Source organism: Crotalus tigris, unplaced genomic scaffold, assembly GCF_016545835.1.
Source record: "Crotalus tigris isolate CLP2741 ecotype Arizona unplaced genomic scaffold, ASM1654583v1 scf7180000018354.2857554, whole genome shotgun sequence".
Lineage (NCBI taxonomy): Eukaryota > Metazoa > Chordata > Lepidosauria > Squamata > Viperidae > Crotalus > Crotalus tigris.
This window is the reverse complement of record NW_024096961.1, coordinates 649,240-661,850: the sequence shown is the minus strand read 5'-3', so window position 1 is coordinate 661,850 and position 12,611 is coordinate 649,240.

Sequence of the window (12,611 nt, the reverse complement as noted above, 5' to 3'; positions counted from 1 at the left end):
TTGTGGGCTTGGCTTGAAAGATAGCCAAAATTTATGTCAAAATAGCTATTAGTGTTTTACCCCCTTGTTCCTACTACAGTATGCAAACAGCAACTTCCTCTTCTGTGCAGACTCTTGGGCTATTTATTATGACTCTCTAGCTATGTAGTGGAGGTGGTTTATAAGAGGTCCTGGTCTAAACGTACCTGTTTCTGAAATCTTTAAAAAGTCAAATGAGCAATCTGGGACTCATAAACACAGTCTGTCCTGAGCCCTTTCTTTGTGAGTCTACAATTGACTGTTGCTGCAGTTGCTGCCATTTTAAGATGGGAGCTGCTGAAAAATACTGTATAAACCCTAAATAAACTCTAAAATAGACTGTTTATTCACCCATTTAGTACGTTTGCAGGTGCGCGCACAAATATGCATTAAATGTGAGCTCCAGACATCACTTTTGAAAAATTCTGAAATATCTTTGCCAGGAATGGAGAATAGAGACAGAAGTATTGTCTTTATTAAAGAACAGAGGAAATGGAGAAAAGAATGGGTTATGTGATTATTTTGTAAACTTCTTGATGTGGGTGAAGCTCAGTACTTCCAAATTCATGCCTCTGACCTTGCATAATTTAAAGCAGACCTCTAAGTTAATGGGAAATGAACTGGGCTATTTCCAAAGCCCAGGATCTGGCTGTGCAATTGGTCAGGCTATTTGCAGAGCACTGTTGTTTTTGTTATTATTCTAGTTGCCTTCTGAAGGAAAAGCACAGATTGGCTAATGGTGTTCCTTACCTGTTTTTTGCAGTTTGAAATGAACACATAAGAAAATGGTTCCAGGCTGGCTCCAAACCATCTGGAAATTCAATGGTTTGGAAGTGTCTAATCTTAAACAAAAAGTAAAAATAGGTTCCTTTGCCTTTTAATTTTTGGATCTGGATTACCTTGTAATTTCTTTGCCTCTAATATTTGTCCAATGCAGCTGTCCCCAAACTAGGTATTCTCCAGGTATGCAGATTTTAATTCCCAGAATTTGTCAGCCAGCAAGATCATTACTAATTTTGGAAATTCAGTGCTATATATTCAAAGGCTGGAGAAAGGCTAAGGCAAGAATAAGGTTCATGTAGCTCTCCAGAGGCTTTTGGGCTCCAGTTCACATCAGTTCTAAGTGGTTCTGCTAGATTAGAGCTTCTGAAACTCAACAATAGCTAGACTAGAGGAATACTGATTCAATACATCTGGCTTGAATCATTTGGAATGGTATGAAATACTTTTTACTTACCAGATTTTTAGAAGGGAAAAAAAGTAATTCTAGAGATTTTAAATTTCCTTCTATCCAAATATTACAGGTACATTCCTTTATCTGAGTGGAGCATTGTTAGGCTCCTCTACATTTTTTTCTTCCTGAGTTAATTACATGTGTAAATCTCTCCAGTGGGATGTCTGAAGATTATGACACAGGTTGGCTTTATGATGCCACTACTACATACAAGAATGAAGTTGTGAGACCAATGTAAATTATTATTTTCACAAAAATAATATGAAAAAATGAAACCACATTTTGATATTTTTGTCAATGATCAATAAGCCATGGCTTTTCAGTATAAAACATCAGGGTTGTAGGGGGAGAGGAGCTTCAACAAAAGGCTTGGATATGTAGAAAATCCTTGCAACTTTCTAAAGGAGCTCATACAAAGTCAGTCTCTTGTTGCAGGAAGCTACAAGTAAGGAATTCATGATGAAGTGAAACAAAAACCTAGGGAACAACAAAACAAGACTTGCTTATTTGACTTGGCAGATGACTACCTAAGGAAAAATTTTCCACTCAGAATTATAGTGGAGTTTTACACAGGCCGGTTGGGAAAAGGCTGAACCAACACATTCACTGAAAAGTAGGAGCATTATAGAGTTAATAGAATGTTGTCATTTGTTAATTATAGCTGGCAGTTCTCTTTAGAGTGGAAAAAAATATTCATGTCTGATTGAGAAACATTTCTAAAGTGCATTGTCTAGTCTTTTGGGACAATTTACTTCCTTTTTGTGAAGTAAAAGCAGGCACAGAAGTTATATTTATGTGTCATAAATAGTTCTGAATTTCTGAGAATTTAACCAATTTTCTATATCTATTCTTTTAGATGAATACACTCAATATTTATTCTTTGAGCTTATCCTTTCAAAATCAAGCACTGCTGTGCAAGTTCTGAGGTTTTGCTTGATAAAAAAATACAGGAAACCAGAAGTTGCCTTTAAGCTTTACGTTTTTATTCAGCTGAACAAAGATGGGCTCCTCTAAAAGAGAAAAGCCTGGAATGACAATAAATACTTGTATTTATTCTTTCTGATTACATAAGCAATCCATCCAGCAAAGCTGACACACATAAGATAAAGATTTCACCCAGTAAGTCTGGCATACTGTAGATAAGAAAGAAGGGAGAAAGCAGAAGTAGCTACAAATGTTACCTTTTGGGTGTTTCCCTAAACACATCATACATTCCCGGGTGGGTTAGAACATTGAGTGTTTTCCTTGCTGTCCTTTCATGACCCTGCATCCATGACTCTGCAAGTGCCCAAAGACAGCAGGGCCATCTGCACATATTCACAATTGATACTTCCTATTCTGTCTCCTAATTCTGGGTCAACATAATCCCCCTTTTCATATTTTGAGCAGTGAGCATAAGTATGATCATCAAACTGGAGAGACACAAGATAAGCTTCTGCATTATGTGGGCCACATTGTTGAGGACAGGCAGAGGTGAGTAGGGGCAAGTAGTGAAAGATATAACAGAAAAAGATAACAAGGATCACCACAAAGTGAAGACCAATAAATAGTTCCCTAAACTATCCCCATCCCGGGAGACAGCCGGTAAGGAACAAGAATTTATTACTGAAGGCTCCCCATACAGCATCAGTGAAAATCTCCAGATCCTCAGGGCGATTCTTGATTCCTCCTTACATGAGATGGATGGTGTGATTAACTTGAGAGTCAGTGAAAAAAATCTGAGTGGACCAAAGCACACACCGCTCCTTTGCTCCTAGTACCATATTTAGTGTTTGGCGATTCTGTAACATTACTTTCCTTATTTCTCCCTATTCCTTATTGAATTGTGTAAATGCCTGTATCGTGTGGTTAAACATTTCCTCTGCCCAGTCACCTAATTCTATAAAAGATTTACAATTCAAACCAACCCCCGTAGCTGGGATTACTGTTCATGCAATGGCATTTCCTAGGCCAGTGCTAGCAAACCTTTTAAAGACCGAGGGCCCAAAAACTGGCCCTGCCTCGCTCCACCCCCTGCCCTGCCTGTGCTCCACCCCACCCTGCCTTCCCGCAGGGCCACTCACCGCCTCCTGGGCCCGCCGCAGATCGCCCAGCAGTGCCATGGCAGCCACACCCTCTTCCCGAACCCTGCAGCATCAACTGTGCACGATGGGGTATGAGGGCAGAGTCTTGTCTACACTGCCTGGCTACCATGTCCTTGACTGCACTGCTCCGTATGGGCCACGCTCGGGGGCGACTCTTCTCCAGGAGGGCTGCTGGTGAGGGGGTTATGGAGGGAGGCAATGCTGGGGCAATGGCACGTGTGCCCACAGAGAGGGCTCCGAGTACCACCTCTGGCACCCGTGCCATAAGTTCGCCACCACTATCCTAGGCCATGAGATACAGAACGATGTTCAATATGTTCTTTATGCTCAAGGTGATCCTTGTCTTGTCGATTGTGGATGCAGCAGTTCCAGTCACTATGTCAGATGATACAAATTGAGGGAAAGATCATTTCTACAGTACACGTACCTGACCAGTAAGCTGGCAAAGAATTGTAAGCAAACAGATCACAAAGGAGCCACCAGTCCGGGTGGTTAGCCAGATAAATGCCTTGTTTGCCTTCTAACCCTTCAGGTATAGAAGCTCGAACACCAGACATATAAGCTATAAGTCCCATTGCTGCAAACAGGCTACAAACAGCAGAGGGGTCCTTTTTGTAGTCAAGACCAAAGGTCTGATGACATTTATGCCATCCATCCCACATGCTAGTACTCACCTTCCATGTGACTATGCAAAGTGCAAAAATTCCTAACTTATCTGGAAGAAGAATTAAAATTACTAAGGCAAGCTGCTGCAGGATGCTGTATAGTTGAGCAATCTGCAGCTTTCCTGCCCCCAAACCCAGGGAGTGTCCAGCCCCTTGTGACAATGATCATGCTGAACATAGAGGCTCCTAGAGGTGTAGCTTCCATAACCAATCCATGGGTACCAGTTGGGGGTATGTGGGTGGAAATCCAACAGTCCATTACATTCAAGAGTTTAACCCAAGCCGGTGCATTTTGCATAGGTGTTGGAACCCTAAATTCCTAAAGAGGAGCTGGGAATTGGGAACTGCTCTGCCCCTCCATGATACTAGGAAAGATGGGGAAGGATGTCTGTTGCTCCTTAGGCTTTTCAGGCACAAACCTAGGTCCAGTATCAGTGTTTTGGGGAGCACCTGGCTGAAATCCTAGAGCTAACTTTTCAGGTTGGAATACTCGAGAAGGGGCATTTGGGTTTTCCGGTCCAGTATTCAGACTCACCCAAGAAGAAGAAACCGTTCTTGCCGAGATATGGGGGGGCACCAGTTATGGCAAAGCAACAGAAGAGTTCATGCGTGGAGAGTGTGTCAGATTGTACAATCTGACCCATCCTAGTCCACAGCAGCTGTCCCCATAGTCATGTCACATACCTTGACCATGACCAGAACCTAACCTTGAACCTGACCACCCTTCCCATAATCCCCCTGGGAAGCGCAGAGCCAGCTCCACAAAAGAAAGAAGAAAGAGAAACCCAGAGTATGAAGAGGAAAATAAAATAGAGCAATGAAAATGAACAATTCAAACAAAGTACAAGATGGAAACCAGGGTAGAGAGGAGCAACATAAGTAAACAGGAAGCTGGTGAGAGAAAATAGCCAGAGAAGAAGCCCTGAAGGCACAAGGATTGCAGCAACCAAAATGCCCAGGTATCCAGGTCAACGTAGTCTGTGAAACAAATGCTCCTCAGCACCAGGGGCTACAGTCCAAGCAACTCAGTGGTCCTCAGCATTGGGTGGTGGGGAAGAAGAGCGAAGGCGGGCATGATGAATCTCAGTACGAAGCCCAGTAATCTTGACCACTGTGTGAGAAATGAGAACAACGAAGGAGCCTCTTCAGCATTTAGCCAAAGGGCCAGAATCAGACCAGGACGTGACAAGCATCCAATCACCAGAAAGGAAAGGATGGAGTGGATGATCCAATCCTGGATAATGGAGGGCCTAAATAGCTTGAGAAATGGAAGAAACATCATAAGCAAGAGAGTGCATATATTCCCTGAGGGCCTGGTTCCCCCCCCCCAAAAAAAACCAAAACAAAACAAAAAAATCAGGGAGGGAAGTAGATAAGGAAAAATTAAGAAAGGACTGACCATACATGATCTCAAAGGAGGACAGGCCTTTTCCATGTGTGCTGAAAACTGGGGCCTGTAGGCCAAATGAAACTGCCAAACAATATCCAAGGCCTGAGACACTTGCTGGGTAATGTCAGAAATGAAGTGGAGCCATCGTCAGAGCCAAAAACTTGGTATGGCAAGGAAAAAAGCAGAATAATTTCCTTCAGGAGGGCCTCAACCACCTCACATGCCTTGTTAGTACGACAGGGAAAGGCCTCATTCTATCCACAGAAAGCACCCACAAAAACTTGCAAGTACCTAAAACCCCGTGTCCATGGCAACTCAGTAAAATCAACCTCCCCAAAACTAGCAGGATCCTGGCCAGCCCCAAGCCTCCCCAAGGGGAACTTCATAATTTCCACAGGATCATTATATTGACAAATCACACATTGCTTGATCATTGTGAGGGCCTTGTTATAGATCCTAGGACAAATATAGTCCTTTATAAGAAACCCAGCCATGGCCTTGTAACCCCAATGAATGCTGGCATGCAATTTTCGTAAGAGGCCCCATAATTCATGTTTTGGGAGAAGTCCTTCTCCAGTCTACATCCGTGATAAACAGCACCCAGTCTATAAGCTCTGTGCTCATCCTGTGAAATATATGTTGGACCAGCACAGGCAAATGTGAGGGTACAAGCGCACCTATATACCAAGGAGACAGGGGACCTGAAGCGGTAGACTTTGCGGTGCGGTTGGTCAAGGCATTTCCTCTTCCATGTTAGTATCAACCCTAACATGAGCCCTCACATGCATGACAGCCACCTTATGCGGGAGCAAAACAGCCTTAAAATGTCCTGTCCATATTTAATAGGAGCAGTGAGCAAACCACACTCTGTCCACAATGTCCCATGTGCATGTATAACACAACCCCCCCCCCAAATTTACTGTCTTTAAATATATTAACCATACCGTCTGACTTTTCCAAGGCCCTCGTCAAGACAATGAGTTCAGCTTTCTGAGCTGAAGTACCTGCAGGGAGAGCTGTTGCTTCTACTACCTGATCCAATGTGACCATGGCATAGCCAGCTAGCCTTTCTCCCTGTCTCATAAAACTGCTGCCGTCTGTATACAGGTCCCTGTCCGCATCCTCTAGTGGCTGGTCAGTTAAATCCGGCTGGCCTGTAAACACTACAGTAATAGTTTACACATAGTCATGATCACCATCCTGTTCCAGTTGGGGAAAAAGGTTGCTGGATTGAACCTGCCACTGCACTTGATATGAACTTGTGGGTTGTCAAAGGGAGCAATCAGATACTGCTCCAGAAGGGTGAAGAGGAAGAATCCATAAGGGCAGGGAGACAAAGGCCCCCCCCCCACCTCCCCCCTTATATCTGGACCATGATTGTAGAACAGCACCCTATAGGACAGTTAGAAAGGGAACATAAAAAGACATTCCCAGTGGCCAAATGTCATGCATATACAACACTGATCCTGTCTTAGGGCAAAAACCTGCAGTGGGAGATCTGAGGGAGGGGGTGCCTGGAATCTGGCTGACATTGTCCCATTTCTCTCTTGAGGGGGCCCTACCACTCCTCGCCATCCTTTTCTGCAAGTCCCACTTCTTCCCCCTTCCACCAGGGGCACCTGTTGCAGAGCGTAAGCCAGCAAGACAATAGTTTGTTTTTCATCCTTTTTAGCACCCCTGGTTATCACTTCTGGTCATCTCATGTAGGTTTTATAAGCTCCTTCCAACAATTTTTCTATCGTCAGCTGAAGTCCCCTCCATCTTCTGTAATTCGCACTTAACATCTGGGGCGCTGAAGGAAGTCACTGGGACTTTAAGCTGGCAACTGATGAACATCATAAATTTTGCCCAAATTTTTCTGTTTAGGAAGGGCAATCTGCAATGCAGTGACAATAATATCTTAGAAACCTTTCAAGTTGCAGGACAAAGGGGCTTCCTTTCTTTTTAGCAGCATTTTCTACCAGACACCTTTCCTCTGTTGTTAAAAAGACACCCAGCATGACTTGGAGGTCTGCCGTTAGTGGTATAAGTTCGAATAATGGACAGAACCAATTCAGAATGTTTGTGTGAGGTTTCAGTGTAAGAACTCAATCGGTCCTCCCATGCATAAAGGTTAGATGTGGAGAAGGGGGTATAAACCAGAACCTTATGAGTGTCCCCCCTTCCAGTGGCTACCTGCCCTGTGAGGGAGTAGATCCCCTTATAGGGTGGTGGAGCACAAGCTAAAGCAGGAAAAAGTGGTGCTGCGGAAGGTCACCACAACCCACAGTCTTTAAGCACCTGCTTATTCTTGTGTAAGGTCCAAAAACGTGCATATTAAGCTTGATGATCATGATCCATGCCTCTTTAAGCATAGTCTCCCATGGTTTCAAAAACTCCCAAATCTATGGATCCCCCTGTGGGCCGAACAGTGAGTATGTCGTGGTGGCAGAGTTTCAGTTAAGAGTTTCAATTTCATATCCCGATGGGTTTTAAGCTTACTAAAGTTCTTTATGACACACTCAAGGGGGCTGAGGGCACATTCATTTATTCATTCTAACAGGTCTTCCTGGGGTTGAGTCCATGTGTTCAAGTCACTCACACCACTTGCACAGCCTGTTGGGCCACAAGAGATCCACTGACCTTTGGCTAAAATCAGTATCATGCCTAGGCCTGGTCAACAGCAGGAAATATATATAAGGAGCAACCACAAACCTCACAACCCTTTGGAGCACGAGAGTACAAGGTTAGCCCCCCTTGCTTTTTAAATATCCCCAGACATGGGGGGGGGTCTAGGTGCAGCTAAAGTAAATCCTTCCGCCCAGCTCTGGTCAACAGTGGGAAATGATTTAACGAAACAAGCACACTTCTACACATACACACACACACACTCCCCTAGGCAAGCCTGTGCAACAAAACAATGTGTATCTTTGTATCTTACCTTATCTTCAGCCTTCCTGAGTATGCAGGAACCAAGTAAAAGGCAACCAAAAAGAAGAAAAAAACTGGTTCCTATTAAAAACCACAGTGAAGAGTCAAGAAGAGGGGCACCTCCAGGAAATCCTGGAGCGCGCTTGGTGCCTTTTCCTTTCCTGAGCCTCCCTAGGACCAAGCACCTCTCCTGCCTGGCTTGCCAAAAATGCTGTGCAGGTTCTGAGGTTTTGCTTGATAAAAAAATACAGGAAACCAGAAGTTGCCATTAAGCTTTATGTTTTTATTCAGCTGAACAAAGACGGACTCCTCTAAAAGAGAGAAGTCCTGAATGACAAGAAATATTTATATTTATTCTTTCTGATTACATAAGCAATCCACCCAGAAAAGCTGACACACATAAGATAAAGATTTTACCCAGTAAGTCTGGCACACTATTGATAAGAAGGGAGAAAGCAGAAGTAGCTAAAAATGTTCCCTTTTGGGTGTTTCCCTAAAGACATTGTACGTTCCTGGGTGGGTTAGGACCTTGGGTGTTTTCCTTGCTGTCCTTTCATGACCCTGCATCCATGACTCTGCAAGTGCCCAAAGACAGCAGGGCCATCTGCACATATTCACAATTGATACTTCCTATGCTGTCTCCTAATTCCGTGTCAACAGCAGTTTAAAATCTTATTGTTTAAATAGAATAGTCTTACGTTTTCTCTCAAAATCTTTGCAGTATAAAAAGTCTTAATTTTGGCAGGGACATGTTCTATGACAAATAGGAGAAATATTGTTCTAGAATTTACTGTTTCTGTTTCCTTAATTTTTTTTAACCAATTTAGGAATATTTCCCATGTGTATAATATGGGTTTTGTCAGATTTAAAGATTTATAGTTAGGAAGGATGAACCAGATACTTGTTTTTTATTTATTTATATTATTAAATTTATAGGTCATCTGAATCTAATATGACATGTTTTATGTAGGAGTGATGGAGAACAAGGGGGATGATTATATTAGAAGACTCCTTTAGGAAGACTAATTACTGTCACAATAAACATGGGGAACTTTCCAACAAGATGAGAAGAGTACCTGTGTATACCAGCAAAAAAGCAAGGGATGCAAGTTGGAAAAGAGCACACAAAAGTTAAATAAGTTTCATATGGCTTTCTGAATATTTGAATTTAATGTAATGTGCTTGCCATTCTTGTGGATTAACAAAATATGGGCTAAGAAAAGGAACCTCCTTGAATGACTTCATTTATCCTATATTTGTGCTGTACATTAGCAATTAATAAGATAAATTTCTTTGTTCTTATACCTCTTGGTCATTTGATCTGTTGGCAGCATTCAGTAACATTGACCAATGTATCCTGCTGGACTGCCTATAAGGTTTGGGAGTGAGGAGCACTGTTTTATGGTGAGTCTCTCCCTTCTTTTGTGGGTTGTTCCAATTAAAGGTAATAAGGAAAGAGCCATGAAGGACCTGCTTCAATAATGGATGCCAGGGCTTGGCTCTCTTTTGTCTGTATGAAGCTATTGGGAAAGGCTACCTGTCAATCTGAGGGGAGTTATCAATATGCTGATAATACTGTTATGGATTGTCACCCTGAGACAGGACAGAAATGTTGTTGAAGCTTTTGCCTTTTGCTACTGCTTGGAGGCTGGGAGGGACTAAATTGGACAAAACTCCTGAACTGAATCCCAGAAAGATGGACTTACTGAATGCACCACGTGCAGCTCTTCCTGGTCTGTGAGGCCATGGTGACAGTGATTAATGCTCTCATCTTCATGTACTTTAGACTACAGCAATGTGATCTGTGTAGACTATTTTTGAAGATGACTTAGACTTTGCAGTTGGAACAAAATGTGAAAGCCATGTTGCAAGATACTACTAATTTTGCAATCGCAGCCTTTTGCCAATAGGCCTTAAGTCCAATTCAAAATATTTGGTTTCACTTTAACCTATAAATTCCTTTATGGTTTGGCTGTGTGGCATCTTAGGGATCACCTCCCACAAATAGATGCTGCTTGTCCAGAAGCAGGAGACGACACTCAGGAACCTGACTTAATATTTATAATAATCCTACCAATGATAATAACATATGATTTTTGCTTGCAAATAGGACCACAAAATAGACAAAGTAATAGAAAATGAAGAAGCTAAAGTGTTTTGGGACTTTAGAATTCAAACAGACAAGCACCTGACATGATACCCAAATTTAATAACTACCAATAATCAAAACAAAAAAGTCTTGATAGTGGACATTGCAATAACTGGAGTAAGCAGATAGAAGAGGAAGAACTGAAAATAATACAAATATCTGCAGATAAAAGTAGAATTATGTGGCAAAGATAGTATCAATAGTAATAGATGACTGGGATGCAATCCTGAAACATTTAGAGCACCACTTGAACACCATTGGTATTAAATGTCTTGGCATGAAAAAATCACCTTTCTTTAAAAGCCTGCAGAATCAGTTTAGATCTGGACAAGAATTGTCTCTGGAAAGAGTTGGTATCTGGAGATTATATAATTTAGCAGTTGGGTAATATTTCCCCAAAGCCTGCATTTAGCCTCAGAATCCCTTTTGGCAGTTAACATGTGAAAGCTGAAATTTAAAACTAGGCTAGACTTAACATAATCATTATTACAAGCATCTGCATATTACATCTTCCAAAATAAATCAGAACAGTTGCAATTACCTTTAAAAGCAAGAAAAAATAGTCTATCCTTTTAAAAAAATTAAGTGTAGTTTTATCTCTACAAACACTCCCTAGCCCATACCTGGGGGAAAAAAAATCCAACATCTCAGCTTTGCTAAAGGCTCCAAATATTTTGCATAATTACCCAGTTACTGTGGTTCTTCTCATTCCAACATTTGTTATACTTCTCAGTTTAAATAACTCTTGCAAGAAAAAAATCAACCTAGCTCCTCTATGGATCTGATGAAGCAAATTGCCATTCATGAAAGTGTATGTGTTAACTGGAAAAGGTGCCACCAGGCTTTTTCTGCTGTTTTTAAGGTGACCAACCGTCCTCCTTTTGGGAGGACAGTCCTCCTTTTGTGAGTTCTATCCTCCCTCAAAGTGTCCTCCTAAATGTCCTCTTTTTCTATATTTGAAGACTAATCTGCAGGGCTTTTTTTCCCTCATAGAATGCTCAGAAGGTGTTTCGGGACCTTTTTTTGATGTTTTTTTTCAACTTTTGCATGAGCTGTGCTACTCCCCCTATTGGTTTTTGAAAGCCAATAGGAATTGCTGCTGAGCGCGCCAAAACACCCGGGCGGCAAACTTTGCATGTGCAAGTTGCAGGAACTTTGCACCCCTCACTGCTACCCAACTACACCGTCTCCTACTTAGTTCTGAAGATAGCTGGAGGAGACTGGAGCGATAAGTTTTTCTTGATCTTCCCTGTTCGGTTCTACACCGGGATGCACAGGGTAGGCGGTGGTGCTGGGGGGCAGCTGGGGGGGGTGGCTGCAGGGCCGGAGTTGGTGCGGCTGGTGCTTTGAGAGCCGTGGGGCCGGCTCTACGGGGATGTGCAGGGTGGGCAGTAGTGCTGGGGGGCGGCAGCTGCAGAGCCGGGGCAGCTGGTGCTTTGCCTTTGCGAGCCGTGGGACCAGCTCTACAGGGATGCACAGGATGAGCGGTGGTGCTGGGGGGCGGCTGCAGGGCTGGAGCCAGCTCGGCTGGTGCTTTGCAAGCCGCGGGGCTGGCTTTCCATGGAAGGGCAGCGGTGCTGGCGGGGTGGCTGTGGGTGGGGGCACGGCGGGCAGTTGACCTTCCATGGGCCGCGCCAGCTGGTGGTCTACGCAGTGCTGACCTGCGCTGCTACCACCTCGCCCTGCGCACCTATGTGGCTGTTTTGGAGCGCCTGGCTCACAACACCTGCTTCCGCCGCCCACCCCCACGCAGTCCAGCCGTGTAGAGTGGGCGCCGTGGCTCCCATGTTACTTTTGCATCTACTTTTTTCAATCCATTTTCTTTCTGTCATTAATTTTCCAAGAATAAGAAATGTAAATTGTAAGCTCTTCATAGCACAGTTCTATATCATTGTTAAAATACACTGGGCAGTTATGGACATATTCCTTCATAAATAGATTGAATTGTAACACTTTCCCCCTCACTTAAGTCTCTTCTCTTGTGTGTATACTTTGAACATAGACAGGCCATTTTTTATCAGCAGTTGTAAAGAAATAGAAACAAAATGTTTAACTTGTGTATGAATAACAATTTCTTTGCAATTCATCATCTTGTCAGTAACATGATTCCATCAATTAAACACATATATGTTGAAGGCAGCATATGCACTTGTATTAGACA